At 34.5% G+C, this 13,494-nt stretch overlaps 1 protein-coding gene across 1 annotated transcript in view; it reads right to left on the minus strand.

Annotated features, from left to right (window-relative positions):
- Positions 1 to 13,494, minus strand: part of HTR2C (5-hydroxytryptamine receptor 2C) — a 279,985-nt gene that overhangs the window by 122,412 nt on the left and 144,079 nt on the right. The gene's annotated exons all lie outside the window — the stretch shown is intronic.

The raw sequence follows: 13,494 nt of genomic DNA on the forward strand, positions 1-13,494 counted from the left end.
TTTGTTTTGTTCAGTGCTCACAAAGAGCAGATAAGTGTCTGTATTGTTTGTGGTTCGACCCACGTCTTATAATAGTTTAACAATGATTTTGTTTTCCTTGATAATTATTAGAACATCTCTATCCTAGAGGCTTCTGTGTTCACAGTGACTGCTTAAAGTGTTAAAAATGATGGCATTTGGACACAGGGTTGGATGAGATGGGAGGCCTCTAGGTAAAAAAAAAAAAAAAAAAAAAAAAAGGTTTAATTTCATTTAGATATCTGTTTCAGAAGGGATTTAGAAACCAAAGTTAAGTGCACAAAGTGAAAGGCGTTTTGGAAATTGTATGGTTTATTTAATCAGTTTCTTTTCTTTTCTTTTTTTTTTTTTGAGACGGAGTTTCGCTCTTGTTACCCAGGCTGGAGTGCAACGGCGCAGTCTCGGCTCACCACAACCTCCGCCTCCTGGGTTCAGGCAATTCTCCTGCCTCAGCCTCCTGAGTAGCTGGGATTACAGGCACGTGCCACCATGCCCAGCTAATTTTTTGTATTTTTAGTAGAGACGGGGTTTCACCATGTTGACCAGGATGGTCTCGATCTCTTGACCTCATGATTCACCCGCCTTGGCCTCCCAAAGTGCTGGGATAACAGGCTTGAGCCTCCGCGCACAACCCTGTTTAATCAGTTTCTAAAGGAACTTGTTTAATTCTAGTTTCTGAATAGATTCTGTGGTTGCAATTGTCTTATTTTGCTAACTAAAATATGTAATATAGAAAATATGCAATTGCAATTTTGGGAATAAATTCATCATATTTTTCAGCATAAGTGATCTCCAAAATATCTGCTCAGTATCCTAAAAGTGCACTGATAAATATAACTGTTATTCTTGATAAAATATATGATTCCATGGCATCTGAAAAATTGTCTTTTTTTAGATGATTTAAGAGTCTGTATTCTAATTTAACCAAGATTATTTTAAAATTTAAAATTTAACTTTTGCAAAACTGACACATGATATGTATTTGGCTATTCCCAATCACAATACATTATTTTGCTTTAACTTCCACAAAGCTATTTTTTCATATAGTTTCCCTTATGAAACTGGCTCTTACTAGAAAAATGAAGTAAGCCTTGCTGCAGTAATATTGCTTTATTTTGGGATTTGAGTGGGAAGAAGGGTAAATATTTCCATTTTACTAATATCATGTATACCAGTTTTTAACTTTGATTTAAGGTTCTTTCCATAAAACTGGTTATGATGGGAAAGAAGTTCTTGTGTACCTGATTTTCAGGGTAAGGAAAACAAAAATGTTAAGCTCAGTTACTGAAAACAATTTTTACTTGTTCCATATACCTGCTTAAGAAAGGCCTTAGAATAATCCTATTCTAGAGACAAGGTCAAATTTAGAGACATCTAACCAAATCCTCTCATTTCACAAAGGCTCAAAGAAGCCAAGTGTCTGAACCTAGATTACACAGTTAATGGAAAAGCTGAAAACTGAAGGTAGGCCTTCAACTCTACCATCCCTTAGTATTAACCAACTGAAGGAAAAATGCAAAAATGCAGAATGGTGAAATAGCTCACAAAAAAAAGTAATTCACCAAGAGTCTGGCATCCCAAAGTAAATCCAAGTTACATTATTGATGCTTTGCCTAATAATTTTATATCCCTACCAACTCTCCTCACTGACCTTGTCTCTTTCTAAATTTATTGTTTTCCCAGTCTCAGCTTTTGCTGCATCTTTTGGGCCCTAGACTAACCTGGAATTTAGTTTTTGTTGGACAAGACGTGAGTAGGGCTGTTTCTTAAGCCAGAAACTATAGTGATTTCCCTTGATCTCATAAACATGTACAAGTCTCCCTCACAATTAAAGTACTTATTAGACTTTTTGTCTCCCTCTGAAAAATGTTTCCTCTCTTAAAGTTCAGAATCAAGCCCCCCCCCGCCACACACACATACAAAAAAAACCTAGTTACATAAAAAACAAATGCAAAATGTGAATCTTGTTTGAAACCTAATTTACATGAAGCAGCTCGTTTATATCCTAATTTGAACCAATTATTAAAAGTGAATACTGATTAGGGAGCAGATGATATGAAGTAATCATTTTTACTTTGTATGGTAGAATATTGTTATGGTGTTATGTTTAAAATGGCATTATAATTCAAGTTGTATTAAGAAGTACTTACCAGAGCAGGACTTCTAGAATGGCAGGATGGGAACCTTGGTGAATTCTTTCTCTCACAAAAGCTATAAAAATACTTGTAAAACTACAAAAATCAACTGTTTTAGAATTCTGGAAATTAACCAAAGATACAGATTTAGCTTAAAAGATATTTATTTAAAAAAGGTTTACTGAACTTCACTTAGAACAGTGGGATCTATGTTGTTTTAACCTAGGGCTACTTTTATTTCCCTCTCACCACAGTAATGGAGCACAGTAACCATGAAAAGCTGGCACCCAGTCAAGGGGGGACTGATTTGTTTTTGAGCTTCATGTAAAGCCTCATCCTTAAAACACTCAATATTTCAACAGTATTTCCAATAGTTTATTTGAAACCCATTATTCCCAGGGCTTTGGGCTATTTATCCTGACTCTGAGTTCACTTCTTCAGAAAAAGGGTTATCTCCAGAGTTCTGCAAACAATAACATGAGCTGAATTCAATAACATTGCAGTTGTCTAAGCCTGTGAACTCAGTTGCAACAAACAAGAAGCTGGCTAAAAATTTAAAAGGAATACGTTGGTAATGGGAAAAGGACCAACATAAGGAACTCTAAAATGCTCCAACATATTTCAGGAGATCTAAAAGGCTGCACAAATGCGTGTGCCTGCACACGTGCCCAAGAAAGCTCAGAGAGGATATCAACAACTTATCTCTATCTAACTTTGATGCCAGATTCAAACAGGAAGTAAAAGCTAATATTAACTTGTAAATTCTCTGAAATTTGAAGGTACAACCTCCAACAAAAATCTCCTTGGAACAGGGTGGAAGAAAAACTGGTTCATAGCATTTAACAGAATATTCTGAACAATCATTAGCTGACTAAGAACAATGCTTATTCAGGGGCAACTCTTAAGAAGTAAGGCTTAAAAAGAAAAACAAATATCAAAGAAAAATGCTACCAGAGAAAATAGCAGCCACACATTGCAAGGAATACAGAATCTATAGAAGTATTCTAGGAAAGTAATCGAAGCAAGCAGGAAAGAGGATCAAATCTCATAAACAACAATAAACACTAGAGATTGGCATAGATCTGATTTCAAAGTCACTACAATATGTTATTTAAAACGTCCCAGTTTCAACAAGAAATTGCAAGACATGCAAAGAAACAGGAAAGTATGCCAGGTACAGTGGCTCACACCTGTAATCCTAGCACGTTGGTAGACCAAGGTGGGCGGATCACTTGAGGTCAAGAGTTTGAGACCAGTCTGACCAACATGGTAAATCCCTGTCTCTACTAAAAATACAAAAAACAACCGGATGTTGTGGCAGGCACCTGTAATCCCAGCTGCTCTGGGGGCTGAGGCATGAGAATCACTTGAACCCGGGAGGTGGAGATTGCAGTGAACTGAGATCGCACCACTGCACTCCAGCCTGGGAGACAGAGTGAAATTCCATCTCAAACAAAAAAAAAAAAAAAAAAAAAAAAAAGAAAGAAAGAAAAAAGAAAAGAAAAGAAACATGAAAGTATGGCATATAGGCAGGAATAAAAGAAGTCAATAGAAAGTGTACTGAGGGCACCCAGATGATGGACTTATCAGATAAAGAGTTTAAATTAGCTATATAAATACATTTGAAGAACTAAAGAAGACCATCTTTAAATAATTAAAGAAAACTATGATGATAATGCTCACCAAATAGAGAAAATCAATACAGAGATACAAATTAATATTTAAAAAAACAAACATTCTGAAGTTGAAAAGCACAATAACTGAAATGGTAAATTCATTAGATAGGCTTGATAGTGCATTTTGGAAGACATAAGAAAGAAACAGTAAACTTGAAGATAAGTCAAAAGAGATGATCCCACATGAAGAACAAAGAAAGAGAATAAAGGAAAATGGACAGAGCCTTAAAGTCTTGTGAGACACCACCAAATTATGCATAACAGGAGTCCAGAAGGATAGGACAGAAAGACACAGAAAAGATATTTGAAGAATCAACGGCTGAAAATTTCCCAAATTTTATAGAAAACACTAATTTACACATCTAAAAACTCAATGAACACCAATTAGGATATATGCAGAGATACACAGCAAGATACTTCATAGTTTAGTAGAAAGGCAATGACAAGAGCAAATTTGTACCCCAGAACTTAAAGTGTAATAAAAAAAAGCAAGTAAAAGAAAATAAAAACATAGTAAAAAAAATCCAAAAAAGAATTTAATGAGTAATAATAACTACCTTACTTAATTATGTTATGCGTAATTGCTTGGCATATAGCTGGAACCCAATATACTGTACCTATATCTATTATTAGCTTTATTTTTGTTATTGTGATTGTATTCATAGCATAAAATCATTTCATCAAGGCCACAGCTTTGCTCTAGTAGTCACTGAATTAAAAAAAAGGCAATAGGTAAGAAAGTAAGGTGAGTCTAGGTTTAAATTTGCTGTTCCATTACTTTTTTCTTTATTTACTTTTATTGTTTCTATTAATTATCACCTATGTGTACTGTCAAATTAACTGCTTTTTTTTTTCAAATAGTTTTAACACTTGTCTGAAAAATACTGCTAGGGAACATGAGATAAGGCTAGAAGTGTCATATAATGGCACTTGCAATCTCTTATAAGATCTTTTGCTTACTTCAAAGTATAAATTGGACAGCTCTTAATTTCATTGTTAGAATGGTTTACAACACAATTAAGTACAGTCTTAGATTCTCTCACTACAGTTGCCATCTTTTGTTTAGTCATTTATTTAACTAGTTAAATAGAGCTTACAATGATGTATAAAGAATATTAGGAGTCACTGAAAATGAAACTTTCAGGTGAATAATCCATAGTAAAAGTCAATTGAGTAACTTGTCATAGTATTACATGCTAAAGAGTTGATTTATGAAACATTGGTCTTCAAAAATTGCCTTAATATTTTTCAATGAAATAAGTTTGGGGAAGTGGCCATTTAATTTTCCTGTTCCACTTAAATGACAAGAAGCTTACCTTACTCTGTTGTATTTAAACTCAGAAAATATACATGTATGTTATGTTATGTTATGTTATGTTATGTTATGTTATGTTACATTACGCTGTATTACAGTATATTTGAACCAATATACTACTTCCAGACCATTTGTTTTGGTACATGTGAAAATATGCAATTTACATTTTTATATGTATAATATCTTTTTGCTTGTAGATAGTGGTTTGGTTTAATATAATACTAAAAATAATAACCTTAAAATTATCTAGAAAGTTAAAATTTACTAAATATTTTCACATTTGGCTTTTAATATTTACAAATAACTGTGGAGTAGATGCTAAGTGAGACATTATAGGTTAAAATATTTATCAAGATAGGTACACAATAAAAGTTAGTCATTTATAAAAGAGAATCTAGTTTGTAGAGACAACCAGTGACTTACCAAAATCAAAATATTACTTAAGAGTCATTTGACCAAAAAGACTTAGTTAAAATAGAGTATTTCTTAGCCAGAATTAATGCTAAAGGCTATGAAACTACCAAGTCTTAAATATATCATTAACTTATTAATATTTAGCTTTTATATAATTTTCTATTGAACAATTTCCTTTCTATTAGTATCCAAACAAATTATACTATAATGTTTAGTGGACATAATTTGTCATCTTAATTATTTACTCCAATTGCCCTTCAACAGAACACTGAGGTTGATTACGATGGTAATCACTTTCTTTCATTTAAAGGAGAAAAAATTCCCCTTTAAAGTTTTATTCCATAGAATTTTGAGGAGAAAATAGTATTTTTCTTAGCCAGTGAAGGCTTTTATGTTCTAAGACCGAACTTGATCTAGAATAAGAAAACCTCTTGCTCTGCAGAAGACAGCCTGATGTAATTATGCTATATGTACTCTAAGTAGTAACTCAGAATACTCTTTCTGCTTCATTCTAAATAGAGTAAAAATCCACAATTGCTATGATCTTACAATTACATAAAAAACAGCAATATAAAATCTTCAGTGGCTTGGCTAATTTGCAATTGTACATGTTCCCATAAAGACTTGAATATTCCATAACATGTTACTACAGAATAAAAATACAAATAAACAGGATGAAAATAAAAATTCTATCTCCAATATCTATGTTACTAAGTATTTCTCAGTGAAAGAACCCCATTGGAAAATCAATCTAATTCTTGATTGTCTTGTTGATGCTCTTCTTTAAAAAGAAACAATGACATTGGGTCATGGGAAAACTTAATTCATTATGTTTACTTTGGGGATTTGATGTTATGTAAACATTGAGTAAGCAGCTTGTATTTACTATATTTTGAATGCAAAATAACTAAATGGCAAATTTTTAAATTTTTGATATGTTTTGTTTGAAACATAAAACAGACTTCAGCATACAAGGAGTATGGAAATTTGACTAAAGAGGAAAAGAAAAAAACTAACTTTTAATGATTAGTCCAGTGAACCGTTTACCACACAGTTCAAGCACTCTGTTAGGAGTATAGACAGAAAAATGTGAACTTTTTCTTTCTCTCTTTCTCTTTCTCTTTCTTTCTCTTTCTCTTTCTCTTTCTTTCTTTCTCTCTTTCTCTCTTTCTCTCTTTCTCTCTTTCTCTCTTTCTTTCTTTCTTTCTTTCTTTCTTTCTTTCTTTCTTTCTTTCTTTCTTTCTCTTTCTTTCTTAGGCTCACTCTGTCACCAAGCTGGAGTGCAGTGGTGCAGTCTCGGCTCACTGCAACCTCTGACTTTCTGGTTTAAGCGATTATCCTGCCTCAGCCTCCTGAGTAGCTGGGATTACAGGCAGGAGCCACCACGCCCAACTAATTTTTATATTTTTAGTAGAGACAGGGTTTCACCCTGTTAGCCAGGATGGTCTCGATCTCCTGATCTTGTAATCTACCCGCCTCCCAAAGTGTTGGGATTACAGGCCTGAGCCATCTATTTGGCATATGAAAGACATCTTTCAGTATTGAGTTACTGCCCTTTAAGATAAATGCTTAGTAGGCTATTTTCATTTATCATGTAATGTTTAAGAGTGAGGATTATGGGTATATAATCCTTTCATTCTAAGCAATTTTTTTTTAATGTTCACTTAGATGGCAACAAGGAAAAAATGTCTTCTGAGTTATTAAATTAATATGTAATTAATTAGTAGGTTTTTCATCTATGATCTCTTGCTGGGACTAACCAAACTGATTATAAAGATTATAGGAGCATAAAAGCACATATGAAACGTAACACTATTGTATGAAATAGAAATTCTTATTTTCATCTCCCTATCATTGACAAAAGCACTAAAGTTATACCTTCATAATAATACTTTCAGATTTTGAGTAACTTGTTCAAAGCGGTATAACTAGGTATCTTAATTATGGAATCTTAAGACATAAAAGCCAACCTCAAAAAAATCTAATTCAAGCTCTTATTCCAGTCATAAATTCCTGGCATAACCGCTAGTGATGGCTGGTGGTGTCCTCTCTTTGAAAGATAGAGCTTTTTATTGAACCCTAAGCTGATTCTTTCTATGTCTTTTACCATTTGTCTTGCTTTTGTCTTTGGAAGCATATGAGCATAAAAATTCTTCAAGTCTGAAGATATGATCCCTCCCATTTCTCTTTAATTCCATTTCTAATCTCATGATAGCAGAGGCATTACAATCTGGGTCTTCAAACTGCCTTAGGCCGGTGTTAATAGAGTCTGAACTGAACTGAAACAAAATTATTTTGAGTAAAGCTATAGTTCTAAAAACAGTGTGCATCAGCTAGGATAATGTACAGTACTAATAAGTGTACAATAACTATTAACTCTTGGTATTATAGTAAGGCACAGAGAAGTTACCCTTAAATATAGAAAAGACTATTTCCTCAGTTATGTTACTCTGTTTCTAGAGCTATATCAAGACATGAAGTAAGAATCAATGTATTTTTTTTCCTGGAATATAGTATGTTTAACATTTCCATGGGTCGGTGGCAGAAATAGAATTCTAGCTAGCTGGGAAAATGGGACCTTTAAATACCACTGATATGAAGATGGATATTAGCCTTTTGTGGCCCTAAAATGAGGTAAAATTGTGTACCTCAATTTACCTCATCTGCAAAGTGGGAAAAATATAAAACTGTACTTGTACGTTGGTTGTGTGGATTGAATAAGATAAATGGACAGAGTAAGTGTTCAGTTAAAGTTAGCTATTATAATTCTTGTTATAATCATTTCCTTCATCATCATAATTGAACCCAGTCAAAAGGCTCTTGGGATAGACATACAGGCTTTGGGGGGAAAGTCCATGATGTCAGGGCTGAGACTTAGCTCTCTAGAAATTGGCACATTAGCAGATAATATAAAAATCACTGAAAGTTTCCAAGGCTGGACATGGTGGCTCATGTTTGTATTTTCAGCACTTTGTGAAGCTGAGGTAGGTAGATTGCTTTAGCCCAGGAGTTCACTATCCGCCTGGGCAACATGGTGAAACCCTGTTGAAAGACAGGAAAGGAAGGAAAGAAACGAAAGGAAGGAAGGAAGGAAGGAAGGAAGGAAGGAGAAAAAAGGAAGAGAAAGAAAAGAAAGAAAGAGAGAAAACGAAAGAAAAAGAAACAGAGAGAGAAAGAAAGAAGGAAAGAAAGAAGGAGGAAGGAAAAAGGAGAGAAAAAGAAAGAGGAGGGAGAGAAAGAAAGCAAGAAAAAGAAGGAAAGAGAAAGAAAGAAAGAGAAAGAAAGAAAGATTCCATGAAGAAACGAGATTTAAGAAGAAAAATAAGCAATCATAATTTGTAATACTTTTATATATTGTTAAGTTCTACATTCAAAAATAAATCTGGTGATTTTATAATTATTAACTATAAAAAAAGAAGAAAAATAAAAAATGAGGCGAATCTTCAAATAATCAATACTGGACACTCCAGAGGAAACTCTAATCTCACTTGAGAAGACAGAGGACATCTCCTCTTAAGGAAGAAAATGTAGGAGGTGTGTCCCATAGTTGGCAGTAGAACACTGATAGTATTTGAATTTTCAGTGCGTTTTCCTTATGGATTAAATAAGGATAGTACATGTATAATACTTGGAACAAGGTCTGGCCCTGAGCAAAAACTCAGGTGTTGGCTGTTATTATTTAGCTTTGACAGTGCTGCCTATCTGCCTGCAGTAAAATTATTTTTGCAAGCAGAACTGGAATGTTAACTAAAATTACATGATTTATTTATCTTGTGTATTTATTTGAGAATTAAACCAGGAATTAATATGTAAAACTTGTACATTTCTAAGGATGATAGAAGAGAGAAACAGCAAAGGATAACCAGAGGTAGAAGACTCTACATATAAGAACAAAAATCAGGACGTCTTCATAATTTAAATATACTGATGCTGTTATTCCTTTTATACTTAGAATTGAAATTTACCCAGTAAATAATTTTTTTCTGTAGGATAAATCGCCCACGGTGAAGTGATTAAGGATATTGGTAAAGGGAAAGGGCATATTGGGAGAAGACATTTCAACCCCAAAGTAATTGTTCAGAAGTGAAGATGTGTGGGCCTGGGAATTCCCAAGAATGTCACCTCATGAACTGATTTACAAAGGTGCAGGAGGCCTTCATTTATCCATTTAAAAAAAAAGACCAGATATAGGAGTAGATATTAGGTATATACAAGTACATAAGACTGACCAGTTACTGCTAAGCTTTTCAGAGGGAAGTTTTTTGGTGAATGCCTGAGGACAGGAATTAAGGCATCAGTATATAGACTTAAGATCAGCTCAATGGAATATGTAAGCCCTGTAGATGACAAACATAAGTAAAAAAGAAAGAGATAGCTGTTTTACAGAGGGACTCTGTGAAGGGGACAGGGACAAGTATTACTTTTTCAATGTTTAGATAACAAAGTGTTCCACAGTTATAAAGGGGCATTTCCCTAATTTACTCAAGGAACACAGCTAAGTACAGTGAAGATTGAAACAAATGCAGCATCATGTGGTCTCTTGAGGATCTGTAGATTTGGCAGCCCTCGGTGACAGCACTCTGGAGAGGTAACCCGCATTCTCATGGAAGGCACCGGTGGTGAAATGGCAAAGCATCCGCGGAGACCACAATGCCTGGTGGGAGACTGTGGATGCCCAACAGACATGGCGGTACTCAGCAGATGCTGAGCAAATGATGATGGATACCCATGGCAGATGATGGATGCCCAGCAGATACTGTAAATGATGGCAGGTGATGGTGGATACTTGTGTGCTCCATGAAAGCCCAGAGGAGTTGCAGCAATGCATCATGATCATATATGAGAACCCCTGGGGACTTCTAGAAGTACTTAGTGGAAAATGAGTATACTTTTTCTGGAAGGCTGGACAACAAGCCAGTGAATGTGGAGTATCAACATGAAAGCTATCTCTTCTGTGCTCACAGTTGTGATGCCTGTCACAAATGTAAACACTTTTAGGGACCAGGTAGGTAGTATCAGTGGGTGGGACAGCTGGGTCTAAGAAGATGGAGAGTAGTAGAAAACACAGCAAAGTTAGAACTCACTCTTAAAAGGTATTCAAATTATAAAGTTTAAAAAGTGTTGGCTAAGTCAAAACAAAATTTGTCTGCAGGCAAAATTCAGCCAAAGAGCCACTAGAAAAATCTGTTCCAATGCCCTGGAGCTTAATATGTCATCTATCTAGGGCTGTCGTACCACCTTTATTCACATAAGAAAATTGTTTCACTTTGAGAATGAATTCTAGTTATACAAATTCAGGTGAACAGAGAACCAAGCCTAATATATTTACATTCTCAAAGGATTCAAATTAAGTATTTGGGTAATTATTACTACTAGCCCTAACTTAGAAAGATAAGCAAAAAACTACAAAGAATTTTAAATGTCTTAAAATTATATTGGTGTTTACTTGCTTTAATTCATTAAAATGGCTTTAATTACATTATGTAATTTTCAATTTCTGAAAGCACTTCCTCTAATAAAAAAATGCATAATGCATTTCCATAACAAAGTAACCTAAAATCTACTTCTGGCACAGATGTTTGATTGCATGGATTGCATGCTAGTAATGAAGTCAGAAACCTATGTCTCCCATATCCTCTGTATGTCTAGTTTGGTTGAGGTCTTGCAAATGATAAATATGCTGTTGTCTGAAAAGAAATTATGGCTATTAAAAAGAGGATGTGGGCCAGATGTGGTAACTCATGCCTGTAATCACAACAGTTTGGGAGGCCGAGGTGGGAGGACTGCTTGATCCCAGGACTTTGGGACCAGCCTGGGCAACACACTGAGACCCTATCTCTACAAATAAATAACAACAACAACAACAACAACAGTAACAAATTAGTAGGACATGGTGGTATGCACCTGTGGTCCCAACTACTCAAGAGGCTGAGGCAGGAGGATTGCCTAAGCCCAGGAGGTCAAGGCTGCAGTGAGCTGTGATGGTGCCACCACACTCCAGCCTGGGTGACAGACTAAGAATCTGTCTCAAAAAAGAAAAAAAAAAAAAAAAAGATGTGGGATTGTGTATTTCCATTGTAGTAAATTAAATAACACATATGAAAGCATCATGAGTGTTCAGTAGCACCTATTATATGATAATGTATAGATAGAGCATCAGAAGTTCAAGAATGAACTCTCTGTACTTGTATAAATTAATCCAATTGCTTTGAAAAAGAAATTACTTTCATTTTGTAGCCTCAAATATTGGTAGGCAAAAATCACCCAAGAAGAAGGCTATAGAAACTTGCTGGAGGACGCTTCCTTTGTGGAACATCCATTTCAAAACCACATAGAAATGTGTAATAATAATAATAAGTTGCAGTTTAATCCTGCAAAGCTACATAGATTGGCAAGTATTGACTTAAATAGTTAACATTTCTTTTTGCCTGTTGCTTTTTGCTTATTACTGGAAAGGATATTTTTCCAGTTGCTTCCCTCTCCTTACTCCCAATGTATCTGTGTCTATGAATGACTGTCAATTTCCAAAGTGAGGGTACCATCCAGATTTTTAATAATTGTTTTGCACATTGTGATGGAATCTTTAACATGGGCCAGTAAGTCCAAAATCTGTGTATGAATGTAATACTTACTACGTATCAGTACTGATTTTGATTTAATTGTGTTCTTTTTTCTCCATTGGTGATTTGCTTGTTAATGGAGCATTAATTTGTTTAGTAATATTTGTGCTTCTTCTGTTTTATTAAATGGTAGCTGGCATAGAAGACTTATATACTTGAAAATCTCAGAAAAAATCATATGTTTTTGAAAGACCTAATGGATAACAAAACACCTTTTTTTTTTTTTTTAAGAGACAGGTTCTCATTCTGTTGCCCAGGATAGAGTGTAGTTGCATGATCATAGGTTACTGCAGCCTCAAATTCCCAGGATCAACTCATCCTCTTACCTCAGCCTCATAAGTAGCTGGGACTGCTGGCATGCCACTATGCATGGCTATTTTTAAAATTATTTGTAGTGATAGGGGTTTCACTATGTTACCCAGGCTATTCCAAAACTTTTGGCCTCAAATGGTCCTCCTGTCTCAGCCTCCGAAATCTCTGGGATTACAGGCATGAACCACCATGCCCAACCAGATAACAAACACCTTTAAGTTGGACATTCACCATTATTGTAAATGTTGTTTCCTTTTCAGACTTATATACTGGTGTTTAAAAACCAAAATAAACTGGGATAATATATATATTGTATTTTCCAATGAACAAAATACATGTGATAATATTCAATTGTGTACATTGAGTTGAATAAATTGATACAATTTCACTATGTATGAGTGTGATCATTATTATTAAAACTTTGGGTAGCAAATCTGTTTACAGAAGAAAGAGGCATAGGATTACATAAACATGTGGCTAAGCAAAGGCTTATTATTTCCATGTTTGCCTGTTTGTGTGTATGTGTGTTTGTGTTTTCTAAGGTTTTATTCCTCCTAATCTTACAATGTGGAGAACACACACCTATCTCTTTACAGGAATCTTAGTAGGCTGGCAAAAAGTAGAGAGGTGGTTTCCTAATATGAATTAGCTGAAATATTTAGGCTAGGTATTGTTTTTGTTAAATAATAAAATGGTAATTACAAATTGAAATTGTAGAATATAACATAATCCTGTTAGCAAAATTTCAATTAAACACATTTGAACTATTTGATACCTATACATTGGCAATTTTAAGCGCACAAGGAAAAAAATTTGTTGGTGAATATGAACATTCGGTGATTTTATTTTTTATTGGGTGGCTTTTTGGAGTCCTATCACTATAGAATTTCAAGTTGAGTTCATAGGCACAGAATGTCCAGTTTACCTGAACGATTTAGGTACTTGTTTTGCTGCAGTAGAATTTACAAAGAAAAGGTAAAGACAACTTGGCCTTATACATTTTG

Source organism: Saimiri boliviensis, chromosome X (genome assembly GCF_048565385.1).
Source record: "Saimiri boliviensis isolate mSaiBol1 chromosome X, mSaiBol1.pri, whole genome shotgun sequence".
NCBI lineage: Eukaryota > Metazoa > Chordata > Mammalia > Primates > Cebidae > Saimiri > Saimiri boliviensis.